Source organism: Pristiophorus japonicus, chromosome 13, assembly GCF_044704955.1.
Source record: "Pristiophorus japonicus isolate sPriJap1 chromosome 13, sPriJap1.hap1, whole genome shotgun sequence".
NCBI lineage: Eukaryota > Metazoa > Chordata > Chondrichthyes > Pristiophoridae > Pristiophorus > Pristiophorus japonicus.
The window spans coordinates 167498976-167517566 of NC_091989.1; the positions used below are offsets into that span (position 1 = coordinate 167498976).

The following is an 18591-nucleotide window of genomic DNA, read 5'->3' on the forward strand; positions in this document are numbered from 1 at the left end:
CTGAGATTAATTATGTGGCGGTAGACACGACCCAGGGGTCCTTCTGATTGATGTTGCAGAAGCACACTCAATAAATATTAGAAAAATGACCATATGCAACACTTCTAGAAGTAAAACACCAACCAGAATTTTCCACCCATGACAGGTGATGTAAAATACATATGTGGCCGCATGTATTGTAATGATATTTAAGTGACGCAATTACATCATGCTACCTATTTTCTGTTATTTATGTCATGGTAGCATTGAGAACCAGGACACCTGTTTGCTCCTGATGTCCAGTATTGCTTTGGTGGTGGAGAAAGAGAGGGCAGTGATCAATTGCACCGGAATAGATGTAAATTTGAATGACATTTTATTTTTAAAAACTTCAACCAGCAACAAAGATGCTGCTACCCAATCCCTGGACTGCTCCCACCCCCACCCATTTGAACACCATGATACAGATGGGGGAGCCAACCAAAATGATTTCAACGACCCTGAGGCCAGAAAATCGACCAGGTACAGTAGCGCATCTTTGTGGCAGGTATAATTCCAAGCATGCCAAAGATGTACCTGTTCTACTTGGCAGTTTCCTACTCTTCCAAGTTTAGAATATTCTGCAGAGTTTAATATTCACCCATTTATATCTAATTCCATAGACCGGCTGTCCGTCTGAGAAACATTCATTTACTGCAATCATTTGCTCTCTTATACCAACTGACACTCTCCCTTTCATGCCATGGGGTCTTCTTTTCTCAACCAATTTGTTATATGGTATTTTATGAAATTCTTTCTGGAAGTCCACATAAATTATATCGGCAGCAGAAGCCCTGTCTGTAGTTTCCATTATTCTCTCCAAAACGTCTGCCAGGTTAGTCAAATTACAAGTTCATGTTGATCTCTGATCCATCTATGGCTTTCTAAGTATCTATATTATCTCATTATTTCCTGTGGTAATTTCCCTACAACTGGCAAAAATGTTAACTTGTTAATTATCTGGACTTCCTCCTTCGTTAAACAGAAGTGTAAAAATGTGCCTGCAATCCTTAGCACATATTCTAATGAATTTTGAAAATTTTTACTTCTATACTAGCCTGTACTTGGGCTAGTAATGGCTGTAAAGCAACATCTGTCCATTTTTAAGTTTTTCTAATATAGACTAGTTTAATGAACAATTTTATGTCTGGTATTAGCCAAAAATGGGTTTCCTGTGGTGTTGCTCGTGGTAAGCTAGTGGATAGACTTAAGCAAACTCTAGGAGACCATAGTTGCCCAACATACTAGATACATTTACTTAACCCACACCAACATGTTTAATGCCTTTAGAAAGGAACAGGATTAAAAAAAGATTGGCCCAATGGATAGAAACAATCACATATGTCACACTCCACTTTATCTTTCATATGCTTTAATAATCCCATCTGCCAAAAATGTATCGATCACCTCATAAAATTTATAAGATCCTACACTTCTGTTTCCTTCCTGGATACACTATTCCACATATTCACTACACTCAGCATGAAGAATTTATATCTTTTTTAAAATTGAATCCATGTCTCCTTGGGTGGAACTTTCAACTTCAGCGGGGGTTGAAATGAGCAATATTGGAATGGCCGCTCATTATACTCCCTGACCAATTTTCCTTTCCATTGATGTCACCCGTTTTATGGCCGTGCAGAAGTTCAAAGAGCTGCCGCTGGTCTTGGAGTTTATGTTGATATTGGGCCAGATTTTGCTGTAGCGGGGCATCTGATGGTGTCTGCTGTTAGACTTGCCCCTGCTCCCTTCAGCTAAAAACATTTTTGCCCACTAAGTTACTGAAAATGTGACCTGATAACAGCGCAGTGAGGGAAACACGGCATCTGGGACCTGAGTGAACATGGCAACCAACAGAGTATCTCCTTAACCAGTCAGATTGAAGGATTGAGAAATAAACAGCGGAAGGACAGAGAAGGAAGTGTAAATTAGAATGGGTGAATTCAATTTCAAATCAGGTACAGAAAGAGAAATAGAGGGAAAGAAAGATTGGATTAAGAGAAAGGAAAAAAACATTTTTTAAATGTAAACATTTCAAATTCAATATTTTAAAAATCTCCAACAGCGATTTCTACCTGAAGGAATGAGACCCCATATTTGTAATAGTTAATTTTCGGTGCCAAGTTGATTGGCAGTAATTAACAATTATTATATCGTTAAAAGGATACTTGCGCTTGAAATGACTAACTCTCTGTGGTGAGTTTAGTTTGTATCTACTGCGCAAATACAGCAACTACACAACATTCAATGCATGTCGATGGTGAGGCCGACAGCAAAATGTCGTTTTCACAAAGCTAACGATGGATCGGCAACAACTCAGACAGCAAAGTTTGGATATTACTGCACGTCTACTCCTCGCCTGAAGTTGCTATACCATTTACACATAAATAACCGAGAGCGCCATTGGCGTCAGTTATTTTGACAGCAAAATCTGGCCCATTGAATATTTGTCTTTCAATGTGCTTTGTGGTTATTTTATGAAGATGGTATTTGTGTGAATCAGATGCAAATATGACATAAAATTTACATAGAGACACTTAAGATATGATGGGCATGCTAGACGCAGAACTTTTATAATTATATGCATCATAGATTAGCTCTCTCTGAATGAATGGAAACACATCCATTTTGTCTCTTCCTTTAAAAGCTTGTTGGATTAAGGTTCTCTCTCCCCCCACTGACCTTAAAATAACATCCAATTCAAAGACTGGCATAATAGGCATTTCTTTGGTAATGTATATAGTAGATCACAATGACTCTAGTTGGAAAATATCCTTTATTCCTGAAAAGAGCTTCTTTTTGATGTCTACAGCATTCTGCTGAAATGCTGGGCCATTATCTTAGGAAGTCCTGAAAAGCTGCAACATGCTGGTCTCATTCATCCTTACTGCAAAGGAAATGTTATAATCACAGTCACTCAAGCGTTCAGTTTCCTGTGTTCCTTCCTGTGGTGCCTTACTTGGTTCCGAAAATGTAACTCTTCAATTCAGAAGTTTTCAACGGAAGAAGGGTTGAACCACAAAGCTCCTAGTTCAGAGCCAAGGGAGTCACCACCTCAAAACAACCAATAACTTTATTTCTTAATCGGTCAGGGAGAACACACAGAGCTCTTGTATTGTAACTTTCAGTCACATACTTCTATATAACAGTCGCCGTACTCCCAAGAATAATTCATTTTGTGAAGTCCTTTGACATGTTTCTGTTACAGTTAGGGCTACTTCCCAACACAGCTTCCATAGGCAAGGTCACACTTTGTATCAACTGAAACTTGACCCTATAGTGAAAATTTTGAGTTCCCGTTGCCAGTGAGATTTGCCTACAACCAGTACAAATCAGAAATATGGCCGTGCACTGTTCACATTTCTCCAATGATTAAATTGGATGTTCGGAATATGATGGGCAGATTTGGCATTTGAACTACTGATGGGTCAGGATCCCAACAGCAGCATAGACTCGTAACATGACGCCCCCCCCCCTGCCCCACGCGCACAATATTTGCGATGGCACTGCCACAGGGGTGAGCAATGAACACATCTGCTGATCGGGTGTGCACTAGAAAAGATATGGCCTACTCACCTGGTATTTCAGGAGATTCTGAACATGCAGTGCGGCAAGTTTTCTGGTCACTAGTTTGCTTGCCCTTACCTCAGCCCAAGTCCCAGGGTCAGGGTAATTGGCATTGGAGGGGCAGGCACCCACGCCATTTGCAGATTTTGCAGTGTCTACTCATGAGGATCTGGAATTTCAGAGAATGACTTTGCCGTGATGTTAAGAGGCCAACTTCTCCGGAAGGTGCTAAAACATGTAAAACATTTTTAACTAACTCAAAATTGCCGCTTTCCTGCTGGGAAACTAGCTTTTGCGGCACCATTTCCACCAGCATTGGGTTCTGGCATTCTATAATCCCTGCAAGGTGCAGGTGTATTTAGTGTTGGGGGCATTGGAGATGAAACAGACAGGATTTCTGCTGAATGATGTGATCCTGGCAGTTCCTCCTCTTCCGGTGATGAGTCTATGGGGATGGGGGCAAAAAGCACCTGCACCCACTTCTGATGGAATTTGCCGATGTGGCCTGGTAGAACTGGCCCTTGTCTCAAATTCCAGCACAACTGCCCCAATTTCAAGCACCAGTTCTCGTTTAACATTAACTGACCGTGGAGTCAGTCTGGAAGCAATTGAGATTTAAGTTGTGTGTAAAATTCTCCGCCAGACTCTTTGTGAGCTGCTAACACCCGGGGCCGGGAACATAAGAACATAAGAAATAGGAACAGGAGTAGGCCATACGGCCCCTCGAGCCTGCTGGACCATTTAATACAATCATGGTTGATCCGATCATGGACTCGGCTCCACTTCCCTGCCCGCTCCCCATAACCCCTTAATTCCTTATCGGTTAAGAAACTGTCGATCTCTGTCTTAAATTTATTCAATGTTCCAGCTTCCACAACTCTCTGAGACAGCGAATTCCACAAATTTATAACTCTGAGAAGAAATTCCTCCTCATCTCAGTTTTAAATGGGTGGCCTCTTATTCTAAGATTATGCCCTCTAGTTCTAGGCTCCCCTATCAGTGGAAACATCCTCTCTGCATCCACCTTGTCAAGCCCCCTCATACTCTTATGCATTTCGATAAGATCACCTCTCATTCTTCTGAATTCCAATGAGTTGAGGCCCAACCTATTCAACCTTTCCTCATAAGTCAACCCCCTCATCTCCGGAAACAACATGGTGAACCTTCTTTGAACTGCCTCCAAAGTAAGTATATCCTTTCGTAAATATGGAAACCAAAACTGCACACGGTATTCCAGGTGTGGCCTCACCAATACCCTGTATAACTGCAGCAAGACTTCTCTGCTTTTATACTCCAACCCCTTTGCAATAAAGGCCAAGATTCCATTGGCCTTCCTGATCACTTGCTGTACCTGCATACTAACCTTTTGTGTTTCATGCACAAGTACCCCCAGGTCCCGCTGTACTGCAGCACTTTGCAATTTTTCTACATTTAGATAATAACTTGCTCTTTGATTTTTTTCTGCCAGTGCATAACCTCACACTTTCCAACATTATACTCCTACAGCAGGCCTACAGCTGTGGGAAAGACCTAGTGCAGCATTATCTTGTCCCAGATTGGACTGGACTCCATTCTGGCCTGGGTTGACCCAGGAAAACCAGTGTGCCTATGTGGCTCATGTGGAGATGGACTAAATGGCTTGTTATACTCTTAACAGTGCATGATTCTAACTCGTCATAAGATGAATGGAGATATTGCTCACATGATTCCCAAGGGCCAACCATATCTTTAGGAGGTAAAACAGGTCAATTAGATACCAAGAAAAAAAATCTTATTTAAAGGTTTTAATAATCTAGATGTTGCAAATATTGTTCCTCATGTGGACTTTATTCCTAAAGCTGTGAGGCTGGAACTGTTATCAGCTCAGTTGGGTCTTTGCACTGTTTGTGTTTATTTGTCATGTTCATCTTTTATTTGATCGGAATTTGACTTCTCAATCTGCAGAAAGAATGAGGAAAGAAATTAAATGGAGAAGTATCTTGTCTTTGTTTGAACATGCAGCGGTAAATGGTCAATGTTTAAGCAACAAATTTGTGTGCTGTAAGTCTAGTATTTATAGCTCAGATGTCTCTAAGAACTCTCCATGCAGACCTATGAGCACAAAAAGCTAGGCTGACATGCCAGTGCAATACTGTCAGAGGGAGTGCTGCACTGTCAGAAGTGCCTTCTTTCGATTTAAACCGAGGCCCTATTTGCTCTCTAATGTGACACTATTTCGAAGAAAAACAGGGGAGTTGTCCCTGGTGTCCTGGCCAATATTTATCCCTCAATCAACAGCACTAAAAACAGATTATCAGGTCATTATCACATAGCTGTTTGTGGGAGTTTGCTGTACACAAATGGCTGCTGTGTTTCCTACATTACAACAGTGACTGAAGTTGTGAAAATGCACTATATAAATGCTAGTCTTTTTAGATGTCTCTAAGAACTCTCTTCAAATCCATGCAGACATAGAGGGAAACGATGTTGATGTTGATTCAATGGGCCCAAGTTTCCACATGATTCGCGCCTGATTTTTAGGAGCAACTGGTGGAGAACGGACTATTTTAGAAATCGCAATTCTCCACATTTTTTTTTCTGCAGTTCTAGTCAGGTAGAACAGTTCTAGTTTAGAACAGAATTTTTTCTTCAAAAGGAGGCGTGTCCGGCCACTGACTCCTGATTTGAAAGTTTCCACAGTGAAAATGTACTCCAAACTAAAGTAGAATGGAGCCAGTGAAGATTTTTGTAGAACTGAAAAAACCTGTTCTACACATTAAAAAAATCAGGCGCAGGTTACAAATTAGGCGTCCAGAACGAGGGGGTGGGAAGGGAACTCATTAAATTCGACAAGAAATCCTTATTTATACTTCTACAAATATTATACAAATAAATCCAACCTGAATAAACATTTATAAGCCAAGAATAAACCATCTTCCTACCTGTGTGAAAGTGCTTCAGCCAGGGAGAATTCTGCAGCCGTTGGTGCCGCTGAGCGGGAGGGGGGGGGGGGGGGGAGAAAGCCGTTCGTGTCGCAGGGAGAGGGAGAGGGGATCGGGGCGGGGGGGGACGCGGGTCCCGGGGCGGGGGGGCGGAGTGGGTGTCGGGTCGGGTCTGGTCGGCGGGGGGTGGCGGGGAGCGGGTGTCTGGTCGGTGGGGGCGGGGGGAAGAGGGTGTCGGGTCGGGTCTGGTTGGCGGGGGGGGGAGCGGGTGTCGGGTCTTGTCGGGGGCGGGGAGCAGGAGCTGGCCGTGGGAGGAGCCTTATTCACGCAGCCCCAGTGAGGCCATTCAGCTAGGGGCTTCGGGCCCCTCCCACACAGTTCGGCGCCTGGAGCTACTGCACTTGCGTGCCGACTGTAGCGCGCATGTGCAGAGGTCCCGGCACTGTTTTCAGCGCCGGGACCTGGCTCCGCCCCCCCCCCCCCTCCCCACAGCTCGTGCTGGCTGCGCCGAGGGCCAGAGGACCTGCAGGGAGGTGGAGAATACCGAGGATTTTTTTAGGCGCGAAAACGGGCGCCCAGCTCGGAGGGGCGCCCGTTTTTTTTTTGTTGTGGAAACATGGGCCCACTGTTCTTGTTACACTGAATCCTCAAACAGCATAATAGTTATGGGTTATCCTACAGTTGCTGAAAACTGAAACACACAAAACCACAGCTAAAATAGAAACCAGAAAACCCTAATTTCAGAATACATGGAATAATTCCTTCACAAACCTCAATACCATGTAACATAAATCACTAAATATGCATAAGTCCAAGTCAATCCACATGAAATGCTAGCAATGTAGTCAGCCTCCATGAAATATAACAGAAACACAATAGAAATTACTTCACCGTTATATTATGCCCCTTGAAATGGTTGTGATGATAGAACTAGTCAAAATAATTAACATTTTTGCAATGAAGAAAATATCAAATGCCCAAACATAATGTGTGAAACTATAAAATATTCTGATTGGCTGAACACTGAATGGACAAATTCCATTAAGGACAGTCAGGGTCCATTTTGTATTTCTCATGTGATACGCTTGAGTTATGAGAGCCTCTCACTGAGTGGGTGTCAGCCAATCATCTCTTTAAATGTCTCAAAAACACCTTTGAAATGTTCCTAATTAAAAAAATATATATCTCTGGAGGTCAAGTGGTGAGTGTACATCAGCGTTCCCAAGTCAGAACTCTGATTGGTTCCACTGCCACTGAGACACTTAAGCATCAATGCGCAATGCGACATCTGGGAAAGTTTTCCCTAATGAATCAAGCATGAAATATTCTGCACATCATCCTCAATTCAAATTCAATTCCATTTACAAATTAGAATCTGGCTATATTAAATCCAATAAACCAAAGACTTTTTGATCTGAGCTCATTCATTTCATGGAACAGTGATTAAAGATAAATATATCCGACACCTCGCTGGAAATCTGCATCTGTAAGATTGGCCTTATTGCCCAAGTGATACCTCTCCAGCCTGAAAATTTCAAGGGGGCTACTGTGGTTTTAAAGTTGGCCAAAGTCTTATGACCTGTAAAGTGTAGCAGTCCAAATAAGTTGTTTGTACCAGTTATATGTAGTTTATATAAAATTTTAATTCATCATGTGGAATCGGGTACTTTTGGTGTAACAAGCTGCTGAATAGCCTTGTCATATACACTGTGTGTACCACCCGTGATCTCTCAATAAATCTATGTAATGACTGAGACCATATTAGCACATCAGCCCCTCCCTCCCAAACAAATCCCTACTCCTGAATGTCTGTTGTACGAAAATTCTTAGAACCCATAATTTGAGAATAGCGAACATTTAGCAACACTACTTTTGCAGACCTTATTTAAATGAAATCAAAACAGAAAACGCTGAAAATACTCAGCAGGTCAGGCAACATCTGTAGAGAGAGAGAAACAGAGTTAACGTTTCAGGTCGATGACCCTTTGTCAGAACTGGAAAAAGTTAGAGATGTAAGAGGTTTTTAACCAAGTGTAGAGGCAGGGAAAGGGGGCGGGGGAAGGAAAGAACAAAAGGGAAGGTCTATGATAGGGTGGAAGGCAGTGTGATATAAATGACAACGGATGATGGTACAAGATAGCTGTTAATGATTCTGCCATTTCAATTTACACCCTATCTAGACTCCTCTTTTTGTTTCTTTACTTGTCCCATTACATAGAAACATAGAAAATAGGTGCAGGAGTAGGCCATTTGGCCCTTCGAGCCTGCACCACCATTCAATAAGATCATGGCTGATCATTCACCTCAGTACCCCTTTCCTGCTTTCTCTCCATACCCCATGATCCCTTTAGCCGTGAGGGCCATATCTAACTCCCTCTTGAATATATCCAATGAACTGGCATCAACAACTCTCTGTGGCAGGGAATTCCACAGGTTAACAACTCCCTGAGTGAAGAAGTTTCTCCTCATCGCAGTCCTAAATGGCCTACCCCTTATCCTTAGACTGTGTCCCCTTAGACTGTTCTGGACTTCCCAACATCGGGAACATTCTTCCTGCATCTAACCTGTCCAGTCCCGTCAGAATTTTATATGTTTCCATGAGATCTCCCCTCTCATCCTTCTAAACTCCAGTGTATAAAGGCCCAGTCGATCCAGTCTCTCCTCATATGTCAGTCCAGCCATCCCGGGAATCAGTCTGGTGAACCTTCGCTGCACTCCCTCAATAGCAAGAACGGCCTTCCTCAGATTAGGAGACCAAAACTGTACACAATATTCCAGGTGAGGTCTCAACAAGGCCCTGTACAACTGCAGTAAGACCTCCCTGCTCCTATACTCAAATCCCATAGCTATGAAGGCCAACATACCATTTGCCGCCTTCACTGCCTGCTGTACCTGCATACCAACTTTCAATGACTGATGTACCATGACACCCAGGTCTCGTTGCACCTCCCCTTTTCCTAATCTGCCGCCATTATGATAATATTCTGCCTTTGTGTTTTTGCCCCCAAAGTGGATAACCTCACATTTATCCACATTGTACTGCATCTGCCATGCATTTACCCACTCACCTAACCTGTCCAAGTCACCCTGCAGCTTCTTAGCGTCCTCCTCACAGCTCACACCGCCACCCAGTTTAGTATCATCTGCAAACTTGTAGATATTACACTCAATTCCTTCATCTAAATCATTAATGTATATTGTAAATAGCTGGGGTCCCAGCACTGAGCCCTGCGGCACCCCACTAGTCACTGCCTGCCATTCTGAAAAGGACCCGTTTATCCCGACTCTCTGCGTCCTGTCTGCCAATGAGTTCTCTATCCACATCAGTACATTACCCTCAATACCATGCGCTTTCGCCTTGCACCATCATCCTTTCTCATTTAAATCACTCTGCCTTCACCCTATCACAAACCTTCCCTGTTGTTCATTCCTCCCCTCCTCCCCAAAACTTGCTTAAAGACTTGTTCCATCTCTAACTTTTCCCAGTCCTGGCGGAGGGTCATCAACCTGAAACGTTAACTCTGTTGCTCCACAGATGCTGCCTGACCTGCTGAATATTTCCAGCATTTTCTATTTCCAGCATCCACAGTATTTTGCTTTTACTTTATTTAAGTGGCTGTTCTTTATGCCTGAACCCGTTCCATAAGCGTTGGCGGGCTAAATGATTGTGGGACCATCATAGTCAAACCTACCGTGTCCTTGCCTGACACCCAGATTCACATTTGCAACATTGATTACTGGATCGCATTCAGGAGCAGGAACTTTAGCTGATACTTTTTCCCCTCTTACTAGGCCAACAATGCAAATACCTATCGTAGTACTACAGTCTGGGCTGAGATAAGCAAACTTCAGCAGAACACACATTTAATGAAACTTTACTGATTCTGGAGCTCTGGAGCAGGCATCTTATTTAATCACTGAGCCTTCAGCTTCATTGGCCAATAGATATTTTTTTATAATTTAGTTTCTGAATACCTCCATAGAAACATAGAAACATAGAAAATAGGTGCAGGAGTAGGCCATTCGGCCCTTCTAGCCTGCACCGCCATTCAATGAGTTCATGGCTGAACATTCAACTTCAGTACCCCATTCCTGCTTTCTCGCCATACCCCTTGATCCCCCTAGCAGTAAGGACCTCATCTAACTCCTTTTTGAATATATTTAGTGAATTGGCCTCAACAACTTTCTGTGGTAGAGAATTCCACAGGTTCACCACTCTCTGGGTGAAGAAGTTCCTCCGCATCTCGGTCCTAAATGGCTTACCCCTTATCCTTAGACTGTGACCCCTGGTTCTGGACTTCCCCAACATTGGGAACATTCTTCCTGCATCTAACCTGTCTAACCCCGTCAGAATTTTATATGTTTCTATGAGGTCCCCTCTCGTTCTTCTGAACTCCAGTGAATACAAGCCCAGTTGATCCAGTCTTTCTTGATAGGTCAGTCCCGCCATCCCGGGAATCAGTCTGGTGAACCTTCGCTGCACTCCCTCAATAGCAAGAATGTCCTTCCTCAGGTTAGGAGACCAAAACTGTACACAATACTCCAGGTGTGGCCTCACCAATGCCCTGTACAACTGTAGCAACACCTCCCTGCCCCTGTACTCAAATCCCCTTGCTATGAAGGCCAACATGCCATTTGCTTTCTTAACCGCCTGCTGCACCTGCATGCCAACCTTCAATGACTGATGTACCATGACACCCAGGTCTCTTTGCACCTCCCCTTTTCCTAATCTGTCACCATTCAGATAATAGTCTGTCTCTCTGTTTTTACCACCAAAGTGGATAACCTCACATTTATCCACATTATACTTCATCTGCCATGCATTTGCCCACTCACCTAACCTATCCAAGTCGCTCTGCAGCCTCACAGCATCCTCCTCGCAGCTCACACTGCCACCCAACTTAGTGTCATCCGCAAATTTGGAGATACTACATTTAATCCCCTCATCTAAATCATTAATGTACAGTGTAAACAGCTGGGGCCCCAGCACAGAACCTTGCGGTACCCCACTAGTCACTGCCTGCCATTCTGAAAAGTACCCATTTACTCCTACTCTTTGCTTCCTGTCTGACAACCAGTTCTCAATCCATGTCAGTACACTACCCCCAATCCCATGTGCTCTAACTTTGCACATCAATCTCTTGTGTGGGACCTTGTCGAACGCCTTCTGAAAGTCCAAATATACCACATCAACTGGTTCTCCCTTATCCACTCTACTGGAAACATCCTCAAAAAATTCCAGAAGATTTGTCAAGCATGATTTCCCTTTCACAAATCCATGCTGACTTGGACCTATCATGTCACCTCTTTCCAAATGCACTGCTATGACATCCTTAATAATTGATTCCATCATTTTACCCACTACCGATGTCAGGCTGACCGGTCTATAATTCCCTGTTTTCTCTCTCCCTCCTTTTTTAAAAAGTGGGGTTACATTGGCTACCCTCCACTCCATAGGAACTGATCCAGAGTCAATGGAATGTTGGAAAATGACTGTCAACGCATCCACTATTTCCAAGGCCACCTCCTTAAGTACTCTGGGATGCAGTCCATCAGGCCCTGGGGATTTATCGGCTTTCAATCCCATCAATTTCCCCAACACAATTTCCCGGCTAATAAGGATTTCCCTCAGTTCCTCCTCCTTACTAGACCCCCCGACCCTTTTATAACCGGAAGGTTGTTCGTGTCCTCCTTCGTGAATACCGAACCAAAGTACTTGTTCAATTGGTCCGCCATTTCTTTGTTCCCCGTTATGACTTCCCCTGATTCTGACTGCAGGGGACCTACGTTTGTCTTTACTAACCTTTTTCTCTTTACATATCTATAGAAACTTTTGCAATCCGTCTTAATGTTCCCTGCAAGCTTCTTCTCATACTCCATTTTCCCTGCCCTAATCAAACCCTTTGTCCTCCTCTGCTGAGTTCTAAATTTCTCCCAGTCCCCAGGTTCGCTGCTATTTCTGGCCAATTTGTATGCCACTTCCTTGGCTTTAATACTATCCCTGATTTCCCTTGATAGCCACGGTTGAGCCACCTTCCCTTTTTTATTTCTATGCCAGACAGGAATGTACAATTGTTGTAGTTCATCCATGCGGTCTCTAAATGTCTGCCATTGCCCATCCACAGTCAACCCCTTAAGTATCATTCGCCAATCCATCTCAGCCAATTCACGCCTCATACCTTCAAAGTTAGCCTTCTTTAAGTTCTGGACCATGGTCTCTGAATTAACTGTTTCATTCTCCATCCTAATGCAGAATTCCACCATATTATGGTCACTCTTCCCCAAGGGGCCTCGCACAACGAGATTGCTAATTAATCCTTTCTCATTACATAACACCCAGTCTAAGATGGCCTCCCCCCTAGTTGGTTCCTCGACATATTGGTCTAAAAAACCATCCCTTATGCACTCCAGAAAATCCTCCTCCACCGTATTGCTTCCAGTTTGGTTAGCCCAATCTATGTGCATATTAAAGTCACCCATTATAACTGCTGCACCTTTATTGCACGCACCCCTAATTTCCTGTTTGATGCCCTCCCCAACATCACTACTACTGTTTGGAGGTCTGTACACAACTCCCACTAACGTTTTTTGCCCTTTGGTGTTCTGCAGCTCTACCCATATAGATTCCACATCATCCAAGCTAATGTCCTTCCTAACTATTGCCTTAATCTCCTCCTTAACCAGCAATGCTACCCCACCTCCTTTTCCTTTTATTCTATCCTTCCTGAATGTTGAATACCCCTGGATGTTGAGTTCCCAGCCCTGCTCATCCTGGAGCCACGTCTCCGTAATCCCAATCACATCATATTTGTTAACATCTATTTGCACAGTTAATTCATCCACCTTATTGCGGATACTCCTTGCATTAAGACACAAAGCCTTTAGGCTTGTTTTTTTAACACCCTCTGTCCTTTTAGAATTTTGCTGTACAATGGCCCTTTTTGTTCTTTGCCTTGGGTTTCTCTGCCCTCCACTTTTCCTCATCTCCTTTCTGTCTTTTGTTTTTGCCTCCTTTTTGTTTCCCTCTATCTCCCTGCATTGGTTCCCATCCCCCTGCCATATTAGTTTAACTCCTCCCCAACAGCACTAGCAAACACTCCCCCGAGGACATTGGTTCCGATTCTGCCCAGGTGCAGACCGTCCGGATTGTACTGGTCCCACCTCCCCCAGAACCGGTTCCAATGCCCCAGGAATTTGAATCCCTCCCTGCTGCACCATTGCTCAAGCCACGTATTCATCTGAGCTATCCTGCGATTCCTACTCTGACTAGCACGTGGCACTGGTAGCAATCCCGAGATTACTACTTTTGAGGTCCTACTTTTTAATTTAGCTCCTAGCTCCTTAAATTCATTTCGTAGGAACTCATCCCTTTTTTTACCTATGTCATTGGTACCAACGTGCACCACGACAACTGGCTGTTCTCCCTCCCTTTTTAGAATGTCCTCCACCCGCTCCGAGACATCCTTGACCCTTGCACCAGGGAGGCAACATACCATCCTGGAGTCTCGGTTGCGGCCGCAGAAACGCCTATCTATTCCCCTTACAATTGAATCCCCTATCACTATCGCTCTTCCACTCTTTTTCCTGCCCTCCTGTGCAACAGAGCCAGCCATGGTGCCATGAACTTGGCTGCTGCTGCCCTCCCCTGATGAGTCATCCCCCTCAACAGTACTCAAAGCGGTGTATCTGTTTTGCAGGGGGATGACCACAGGGGACCCCTGCACTACCTTCCTTGCACTACTCTTCCTGCTGGTCTTCCATTCCCTCGCTTTCTATGTTTCTATGTTTACCGTCGGTGTTAGAACAGCCTCCAAGCAGCGACTCCCGCCCGCACCAATCTGGCAGCTCAGCGGCCGGGAGTCAGCGGCAGCGCCACCAATATTGGGGCCCAAGATATTAAGAAAGGCTATAAAATATATCAAGGCAATTCAGATGCCTTCACATACAAGGAGGATTGTAAACAGAATCATAGAATGGTTACAACACAGGAGGAGGCCAATCGGCCAGCTCTCTGCAAAAACACTTCAGCTACTCCCACTCCCCCGCCCTTTTCTCGCAGCCCTGCAACTTTCTTTTCCTTCAGGCCTTCACATCCTTCCTAAAGTGTGGTGCCCAGAATTGGACACAATTCTTCAGTTCAGACCGAACCAGGTTCATCATAACTTCCTTGCTTTTGTATTCTATGCTTCTATTTATGAAGCCCAGGATCCTGTATGGTTTTTTAACTGCTTTCTCAATCCGCCCTGCCACCTTCAACAATTTGTGCACATATCCCCCAGGTCTCTCGGTTCATGCACCCCCTCTAGAATTGTACCCTTTAGTTTATACTGCCTCTCCTCATTCGTCCTACCAAAATGTATCACTTCGCAGCTTTCTGCATTAAATTTCATCTGCCACATGTTCACCCATCTCACCAGCCTGTCTATGTCCTCTTGAAGACTATCACTATCCTCCATAATGACATTTGGTAAGTGTAGCCTGCTTAGGAGGGAAAAGGTGACTTTGAGCCTATGATTCCCAAAGCTCTCCACCACTGGGATTTTCCTCACCTCATGTTTGAGTCTGTTCTAGACAAATTGATCGCCTTAGTCAACATCTCCATTATCGTTGTATCATGTGACGACCAGGATGGTTGATGGCGAACCAGATGGACCTTGGTCTTTTCCTCACTTAGCAATTCCTATGTTCCTATCGTCTGTTATCACTAAAATCTTGCATTTGTGCATCATTCTGCCTCAATATTTTTTCTGTTGTTAGCTGATCACAGTTAGCTCCTTGTATGTGTTGATTATTTTCCTGCCATTCCACTAGCGCAAATGCACCAGGAGGGTAAACAAAAATTGCTATGGTATCTTGCTTTAAAAAAGAAATGCAACATCGAAACACTTCGGGATGGATTTCCACGAAGGTTCTACCCACTTCTCCGCTGTAACTTCAGTGAGCTGCGGAAACCTCCAGGAAAAACAGCACAATCGGCAATTACACCGTTTATCCGGGGTTTCTGTGGTTCTTCCACCAAAATTCCAACGGGGAGAACCCTGTGGACAATCACTTCCTTCGACTGACGTTTTGACGGTGTATACAGCTCAAAGTGAGAGAGCAGCACCCAGTTGGTGCAGTAGCTTTTCTTTTTATGTCCAAAGTCAGAGAAGTTTAATTTGTGAAATAACAGGAATCCCTGTGATTATAATAGCAGTGTTGGCTGTTGCCTAAAGATGAGTGCAGTTTGGCTGCCATTTCACTTATTAACTGGTGCCACCTGCAGGAATAAGAAAGCTACTGCACTAAAAGTGCTTTTTTGCGGCACAAATAAACTCCACTTCAAACCATTGCGCATTACATGGAAAGAGGAACCGTCCTTTTAACTATTTCTAGCCCAGACTAGCTCAAACTGTTCTTTGGGTTCAAAGACGAGCAATAATATATTTTTTAAGTTTACCATTTTCCCATTAAAATGCGCGCAAAATATTTCTTAATAGTGCACAAATGAATGGGATAGAAATTCAAAAGAACAGTCTCCGAATAAGGGGTTGACTATTTAGGACTGAGATGAGGAGAAATTTCTTCACTCAAAGGGTTATGCATCTTTGGAATTCTCTACCCCAGAGGGCTGTGGATGCTCAGTCGTTGTGTATATTCAAGATGGGTATCAATAGAATGATGGAGCAGGCTCGATGGGCTGAATGGCCTGCTCCTGCTCCTATTTCTTATGTTCTTATGAATGCTTTTCCATTTTTTTCCACTTAGTGGCAGCATGAAGTATTCCCAAAACACACATATCTGTGGTTTCTAACACACAGGACCAAGCAATTCATCCCTGTTTGGGCTTGTATTTCTTATTTGTTGGTTTAACCTGTTTGAATTTTGTGAGTTTAGAGGTTTGCGAAGGACTGTTTAAAATCTGCTGCCTGAATGGTTGATAAATCTTAAATCAGACTACCAAGCTCTATTAGCAACTTGAGATATGCAAGTTAATAGGATCATGTTTTAAATTTTACAATAAAGCAAAAGTAAAATATGCAGATGCCGGAAATCTGAATAAAAACATGAATTGATAGAAAACTCTCCAAGTCAGGCAGCATCTGTGGAGGGAGAAACAGAGTTAACGTTTCAGGTCAAATGACCCTTTGTCAGAACTGGTAGATATTTGAGATGAACAGCTTTTAAGCAAGGGAAAAAGGGACAAGGAAAGACCAAAAGGGAAAGTTCTGTAATAGGGTGGAGGGCAGAAGTGATTAAATTACTAAAAGGATGGTGCAAGGCAAAAGGAAGTAAATAAATATACATTATATATAGATATAAATTTTGGAAGTTGGCCCTTCAGACCTCAATTTTGTCATTTCCCCCACAAGTGCATTTGCACTAGTGTAATGGCAGGAAAATATTCAACACAAAATATAAAGTTAACTGTGATCAGAGAGTACCACACTCAAACCACAAAGTCACAAGATTGAACCCCTCTGACCCATACTATAGTACACACAGTAAAGGTCCATTTGTAACATCCAACAATGTGCTTTCACCCCTTCTTTATACTCCTAGTTAGAGATTAATTTGTGTTTAAATGCTCCAAGCGACTGTCTGCCTTGTTTGCAATGTAAAGGCATTTCACTTGACAGTAGATTGCAGTGGCAAGAAGCATGGCTCCCCCTGCTGTCTTGTCTACAGTCCATGATCCAGCAAGCTGGTCTGCCTTTCTCAAAGCTATATTGCCAACAGTAGCGTGAGCTGCCTCTTCTGCCACTTCTGCTCCTGTCACGCCAGGAGACTTGAACCTGAAAAGGCACATCCGAATGCTGCGTGCATGCACTTGGAGTGTGAATCAAAACATGAAAATGTGGCCATGAAATTGGATCAAAAGCAAAAAAGCAAGATCTACATTTATATATCGCCTTTCACGACCGCCAGACATCTCAAATAGCTTTACAGCCAATGAAGTACTTTTGGAGTGTAGTCACTGTTGTAATATGGAAAACGCTACAGCCAATTTGCGCACAGCAAGCTCCCACAAACAGCAATGTGATAATGACCAGATAATCTGTTTTTGTTATGTTGTCAGGCAGCAACTGTTTTTCAGGCAAAAATGGGGGCAGAAAGGTCCAACATGGCGTGCAGCGTGTGTGCGCTCCTTCCACGCTGGGTATACGCCACACGCCATATTAGTTAGGGTGCCTGTCTGAAAACAGCATTAGGCCCATTGTTTATGCAAATGGGATACCTAGCGTTCCTTTTCAGGCCCCTTTCCAAATTTGGTTGGCGAGTGACCGCAGCTTGCGCCGTGGATGTTGTGGTCAGTTTTCTCCGATTCACAGCAGCCAAACCAGTGATCATTAAAGGGACTGCTGGAGGCTGCCACCATAACGTTTTCACTTACCTGAATGTGGAGCCAGAAGCAGCAACAAGAGTGCTCCTCCCGACTCTGCATTAAAACTGCGGCTCGCTGCCGATCATAGCTCGCACCCCAAACCCTCCCTCTTTTCGACTTCCTCCCCGCTCTTCCCCCAGACTCATGGTAGGTCCCGTGTCGGGGTACCCGCAGATTAATATTCATCTTCTTCGCAACTACTGCCTCTTGGGGTGCAACTGACATCTCCAGCATGCCAGTCAGGTCCTGATGATGCAACAGGATCAATTCTGCATGGCTCTCTTGCTCATCACGTTCCACGTGGTTTGCAGGCCGTTGAGTTTGCACCCGAGGTGTGTAAGTTTACATTTGATTTGGCTGTAATAGAAATCGGGGCCAAATAATTGCTGGTAAAATTCTTACAAGGGAGAAAAGCTGGTTGTAAATGGGGGGGTGTGGGGAGCACGAAAAACAGGGAGGTTGGCAGCTAGTTTTAACCCACTGCAAATTTAGCTTAATGTATCCACATTTGCGGCAGGAAAAGCTACATTGAGTAGAATCAGAGGGATTCATTTATTTTGATACTACTACATTTGCAAGGCTCAGAGTTGCAAGAAGAGGCAACTCTGTGTAGATACTAGTTCTGACTGTAAACAAAATGGCAGAGAAATTTCCAACTAGTGCAATGATTTAGACAGAAATACTTTTGAATCAGTTAATAGGTTGTTTTGCTGCTACATT

At 43.7% G+C, this 18591-nt stretch overlaps 1 protein-coding gene across 2 annotated transcripts in view; it reads left to right on the forward strand.

Annotated features, from left to right (window-relative positions):
- Window positions 1-18591, forward strand: part of wfdc1 (WAP four-disulfide core domain 1) — a 44556-nt gene that overhangs the window by 9376 nt on the left and 16589 nt on the right. The window lies entirely within an intron of this gene.